Below are 6,949 nucleotides of genomic sequence, written 5' to 3'. Positions count from 1 at the left end.
ATAGTCCTCACATCTCAACTTCCTCATGGGCATGTTGCCTTCCACCAATGTCAATGTTGACTTTAGCAACTCTAGACCTTCAGCAGCCTGGTTCCTCTTTGATATTTCAAATGTGTTTATTTTCATTTTGTACAAAACATGCATTGTAAGAATTTGGATTAATATAAAGTCTTAATAAGACAGGGGTTAGGAAATGGGATCAGGCTTGGCAATTCTCATTTGGAGCTGGTTACAACACTGACAGAGGCAGCCAACTTGTAAAATGAACACATTTTCTTCAAATTTATTCATCTTAGTTACACACCCATGTACATTCACACACAAAGACACAGACACACATGCTGGTCTAATGAAGGGACAAATGAAGAGCAGTTTGGAAAACTGAGAAGAGATCTAATTGAAGTATAGTAGACGCTAAAAGGGATTGGCAACGTAGATGTAGAGAGGATGTTTCCCCATGTGGGGCAATCTGTAAAAAGAGGTCATAGCTTTAGGTTAAGGGGTGGCAGATTTAAAACAGAGATGAGGAGAAATTACTTCTCTCAAAGTGCCGTGAATCCGTGGAATTCACTCCCCCTAATGCAGTGGATGCTGGGACACTGAATAAAGTTAGGGAAGGGAGAGGCAGATTTTCAGTTAAAAATGGCTACAGGCAGCAGGCAGCAAAGTGGAAATGAGCCCAAGGTGAGACCGGCCACGATCATATTGAAGATGAAGCAAATTCAAGAGGTTACTTGCAAACTTTTGCTGACTGTTCTAATGCCCACACATAAACACACACATACATAGACATGCACACACAAATACATGCACAGACACATACATACACAAACACACATATGCGTAGACATGCATGGGCACACATACCCACACACGCAAATACACATGTACATCCACACAAACGCGTGCACGGACACGCACACATATATACACAAACATACACATAGACATACATACACTCATACATACATGCACAAATGTGGCCATGGGTATCACACAAAAATAAATAAAGTGACAACAACAGAACAATATATATAATAGAGGTCACAATGGGAGATGGAAACTGAAACCTAGAGTGCAGACAAAGCAGAACAGCATTAAGGAACACCACAACATTTTCCTGAATAGACTTAATGGATAAAGATATCAGCATGTTCCAAAAGTCCTGATAATTGTCAGTGAGGCCGTTAATGACTCACTTCATGTGTGAGAATAAAGTACCGTGAAAACTGCTTAAAAGGAAAACAGGTTTCTTCCCTTGCAAACCACTGGCACAGAAAAAAATAATTCAGTAGAAAAGATTTTCTTTAAAATGCAAGGATCATAAAATTAAATGCAGTTTCAAATTAAAAAGATGAGGCTTCTGCCTTTTGAATCCATGTGATACTGCCTGAGGCCCTTCATTAAAAAGAGATTTTGGTGGATTCCAGATGTAGAACTGCTTACACCACCTCCCAAAGCATTACCTCTAATATGTGCTAATATGCTAATTGCACCCTATGTCAGTCATTGTGAACTTAACCTCACCCATTGAACTGAAGATTGACTACTGAACATGAAATGCAACATTGCATTACTGGGGAACAGATTTGTTCCATCTGAAATAAGAAAACAAGACAGCGTACGGAAAGTTCTAATTTGTCTAAGGACTGAGGCAGTGAAGGTCACATCTGGCAAATTAAGTGATTATTACATGATTCATAAGGCTACGATCCAAGTTATTTCACATGGTAGCAATTCACTTAAACATGACTTAAGTTTTTAAAATCCCAAAGAAAAATATTTAAAAGCTTTTTCAGACAGAGACACCTGACAAGTTCCCTAACGATTGAGGAGTCTGTACAGATTTCCAGGTGAAGAATTAAACACATATGCAATGCAGTTCTTGATGGTTTCAATTCTTACTAAGAGATATGATCTTATTTCTATTGCATTTTGTTTGGCCATGAAAGCGAACCACAGTTTAGAACTTTTTCATAATTAGATTTAATCCAGGAACCTTCATTGTATAAAACCATACAATCTTGCATAACAGAAGGAAGCAATTTAAGCTATCATACTTCTGCATATTCTTGGAAAATAAACTGTGCATTTTAATCCCAAACCTTTACTTCTGTCTCAAAGCCCCACAAATTTCTCTTCTTCAAGTGCATGCCCAATACTTTCTGAAATTTTCCCTCAATCTGATTCCATCATACCTTTAGGCAGTGCATTCCGGATCATTACAGTTCTCAATGTGATGAAATTCCAGCCTCATTTCCTCTCTAAATTATTTTCCATTAATTTAAAATCTACAAACAGTTAGTACTAACCCATTTGTCAGAGGAAACAGTTATTCCCTACTTGCTCCTCAACAGACCCATGCCCCAGAGTTTTGGCTCAATTCCAGCTCCTCCGACCACTCCCTATATGTGAACCCTGTCATTCTTGGTATAAACCTGTGATCCTCCTCTGCACCCTCTCAGGGGCTTGAACTGTGGTGCACAAATTTGTATACAATCTTCTCACTGTGGTCTAACCAGAGCTTTGCAAAAGTTTAGGATAAATTATTTCTTTTGGAATGCAATAGATCCATAAGGCTTCTTAAGTACTTTATAAAATTGTGCTGTCAGCTTCAAAAATTTGTTTAAGTCACTCTATTCTTGCAAGTTGTAATTTGATACCATTTATTTTAACCTGTTTCTCTGTGTTATTTCTCCCCAAGCACATCAATCCAAACATACCTGCAGAGCAAACCCCTTGAATATAGTGTCTTCATTATCAATGCCTCGAAATGCCAATGATATTTGCCAATCTTTGTGTCTTGTACGTCCTCAGGAGACTCTGCAAGCCAATCCTGGATCTACAGTAATTGTGCTTTAGTGAATTCAAGTATAGTAAATCAATTCAAGTTTAGTGGTGATGTAGTGAAACATTCCTTATTGGAATAAAAGCAGAAAGTGCCAGAGAAACTGGGCAGATCTGATTTTGTTTTCAATCAAGAGTTCACCGTAATTCTGCTAGTACCACCTACTTTGAACCTATGCTTTGTCACTTCTCTATAACCATTACAATTCCGGTGACCATGTTAGTATGCAGTGCCCTTCCGAGAGACTGTAGCATTAATTTCAAGAATTCACTAATGTAATTTGTTTCAATATGAAATTAATTTAACACAAGTTTTAAACAATGTATGAATATGAATTTACAAATTTTGATTAGCACAATGATTTAAATTTAGTCAACAGCTCTTCAACTGCACTTGAACTCTCTATTAAATTCATTGAGAATTGCAGAGTTAAAGTTCACTGATGTTCATTCAAATGGAAGAACTGAATTTATTTGTGGTTCCCTACAATCCCATACAATTGGAATTAAATACTCACAGGAATTTTTTGAAAATAAAGTTGTAAACTGAAGGAATGGAGTCTGAACTCTTACATATCCCATGCCTTGCCAGGGCATTATAAACCTATTATACTAACAGCTGTTCTGAGGAGGTTTTTGGAATTTATAATTAAAGACAGCGAGGTTGAGCACTTGGAGAAATTTGAGCTGGTTAGGGGAAGCCAGCATGAATTTACAATGTGAAATTCATGGCCATCAATCTTTGTTAAATCATATTCAGCAGGAACTAAAGGATATGGACTTCCAGAAGACATTTAATAAAATTCCATGTAAGAGATTGTTAGCTAAAATTAAAATTCAGGGAATTCATGGCAAATTTTTGATCTGGTTTGATGATTCATGAGGTGGTGAAACAATAAAATGTAGAAAATATGAGCAGGAGTAGGCATTCAGCCCATCAAGCTGCTGTGCTATTCAATATGATCATGACTGATCATCCAACTCAGTACCCTGTTTCTGCTTTCACCCACCTACCCTCTGACCCCTTTAGCTCTAGGAACTATATCTAACACCTTTGTGAAAAGACTATAAGTAGGGATGAGTGTGTACTTAAATCAGAAGGAAGGTCCCTCTGGTGTCCCACATCTGTATCTGAACCTCAGACTTTCTGATTTGGGAATATATCATTGTTCCTTCACTGTTGCTGTATCAAAGTCGTGGAAGTCCCTCACTAGGGCCATTGTGATCAACCTACAGCAAGTGTGTGTAGTGGTTCGAGAAGGCAGCTCACCACCACCTTCTGAAGGGCAACCAGGGACAGGTAATAAATGCTGGCTAGCCAGCAATGCCCACATCCCATGAGAGAATTTAAAAAATAACTTTGGAAACAAAATATAGAAGGAAGTTTGTAGATGGTGATGAGGCTGGTGGTATTGTTTGATACGTGGATGGAAGAATAAAATTATGAACAAATCTTGATATGCAGAGACAGTAAGCAAAATTGTGACTAATGGATTTCAATGGAGATAAGTATGATATAATTCACTGAAAAAGAATAGAGCATAGTCTTTTGAAATGGTGAAAAGTTGAAAACAATGGCAATCCAATCAGGTTTAGTCCTGATGCGCACAGATTACAAAAATTGAATAGTCAGGTTTAAGAAATAATCATAATCAATTATTATAATCTTATATAATAACTAAAAGGATAGAAAATAAGGAGGAATAAATTTTACTACAAGTATACAATATGTTAGTTATAAGACATTTGATTTCCTGCATAAAGTTGCAGCTCAGAAAGGGAAGATTGGACTTGAATAAGGGTTGCATTGACTCAAAAAACAGAAGGCCATGTAGGAAGAGATTACAAGGTGTATAGCTGGATGAACACAGAAGGCCAAGCAGCATCAGAGGAGGAGGAAAGCTGACGTTTCAGGTCTGGACCCTTCTATCTATCAGCCATGTATGAATATCTATGTGTAGTTACCTGCATATTTCAGCAGGTGGCTCTGCAGAGGGACATAAGCATGATGGCACTTAATATGGAGGTGTCATTGGTTGTCTGCTTAGAAGCCATAGAGGCCCACAGCTATCAGGATGAAGGGAAACTCTTTCAGGCCTGTTGAGAGAAAGCATGCTGATCTTTCATCCTATGGCTCAACCACTGGGGCATGGATCCTCCAATTCTAAAAGCCCACTGAATCTGCCATCATGATTGAACTAGTGGCCTTCAGACATGGAGGAGGAGTTGCTGCAATGTACGCAGCGTACCTGTGTCACAACTAAATAGCCCGTGTGAGGACTCAATTGGACCAGTGGAGTAAGCAAGCAACCTGGTTCCCAGTCCCTGTGCAGAGGAAGGGCATCATAGGGTTGTTGGGGGAAGTTACATTGGGGAGCTGTTCTGATTTCCCATCCCCACCTTTAATCCCATCTTCACAGGAGCATTCAGCCTTTGAGTTCACAATCTTGTCCTGATGGCTGTGAAACAAATTCAGCTCATTAGACAAACTTGGAATAAAATCCTTGTCTCTGTAATGGTGACGTTGAAAGTACCAGGTTGCGGCAGAATCTGCTATCGATACTGCGTCTGGTCCATATGCGATTTCAGACCCACAGCAATGTGGTTAAAGCCTGTTAGATATTTTCAAGCATGTGACTCCTTACTACCTTCTCAAGTGCAATTAGTGATGGGGAATAAATGGTAGCTTGCCGGTGATGTCCATATCCTGTGAAAAGCTGATAAAGAATAGATTAAATATGGGATAGAACTTTACTGAGATTGGGGCGGCACAGTGGCTCAGTGGTTAGCACTGCAGCCTCACAGCACCAGGGACCCAGGTTCAATTCCAGCCTCGGGCAACTGTCTGTGTGGAGTTTGCTCATTCTCCCCGTGTCTGTGTGGGTTTCCTCTGGGTGCTCTGGTTTCCTCTCACAGTCCAAAGATGTGCAGGCTAGGTGGATTGGCCATGCGAAATTGTCCATAGTGTTCAGTGGTGTGTGGGTTACAGGGGAATGGGTCTGGGTGGGATGTTCCAAGGGATGGTGTGGACTTGTTGGGCCGAAGGGCCTGTTTCCACACTTTAGGGAATCTAATAGATTCATGCAACATGATTTTGCCTCAAAATAGGGAAGCATTTGGAGTTGAAACTCCAGAAGTTCCATAAATGCCCATTTGATTTATCCAAATGAAAAGTCAGAGAATCGTCATTACTAATTGAGTGGCAGCAGGTTTAAGCATAATATAAGCACTTTAGGAACGGGTAAGTTGTAAGTTAATTGGCACATAAGTTGGAGCCGAATACAGTACAATATAAAATAGCCTTTCGTACTCATGAGCAAATGTCTGCATGTTGAATCTTTAAAATTAATATTAATATACCCCTGTATGAGATTTCAATCTTAAATACAAGTGTTTATAAGTCTGATGTTTGTTAACCAGGGACTGCCTGCAATAATATTACTTATTATGGGCAAAAATGTAGAATTTTCTTTTAAAGTGAAATAAATCTATAAGAAGGATATTCAACTTCAGAGAGTGAAGTCACCTTGAAGACAAAGCTGCTCTGTATGTTAATCTCATAGTTGGTGCCTATACATATTGAGTAGATAAGCTGATCTTGTTCTTGATGGTTGGTACAAATATACAAATGGAAGCCTATCATATATAATGGTTATAATGTTGGGCAAATCTCCTGATTCAGTTCATCGGGAGTCATTGAATCATAGAGATGTACAGCATGGAAACAAACCTTTCACTCCAACTTGTCCATGCCGACCAGATATCCTAAATTAATCCTGTCTCATTTGCCAGCATTTGGCCCACATCCCTCTAACCCTTCCTACTCATGTACCCATTCAGATGCCTTTTAAATGTGTAATTTTATCAACTTCCACCCATTCCTTTGGCAGCTCATTCCATACATGCACCACCCTCTGCATGAAAGAAGTTGCCCATTAAGACCCTTTTATGTACTTCCTCTCTCACCTCAAAACTATGCCCTCTAGTTTTGGACTCCCCTACACCAGGGAAAAGACCTCGGCTATTCACACTATCCATGCACCTCATGATTTTATAAACTTCTATAATGTCACAACGCAGTCTCCAATGCACCAGGGAAAAT

Source organism: Stegostoma tigrinum, chromosome 25 (genome assembly GCF_030684315.1).
Source record: "Stegostoma tigrinum isolate sSteTig4 chromosome 25, sSteTig4.hap1, whole genome shotgun sequence".
NCBI lineage: Eukaryota > Metazoa > Chordata > Chondrichthyes > Orectolobiformes > Stegostomatidae > Stegostoma > Stegostoma tigrinum.
This window is presented reverse-complemented; position numbering follows the sequence as displayed.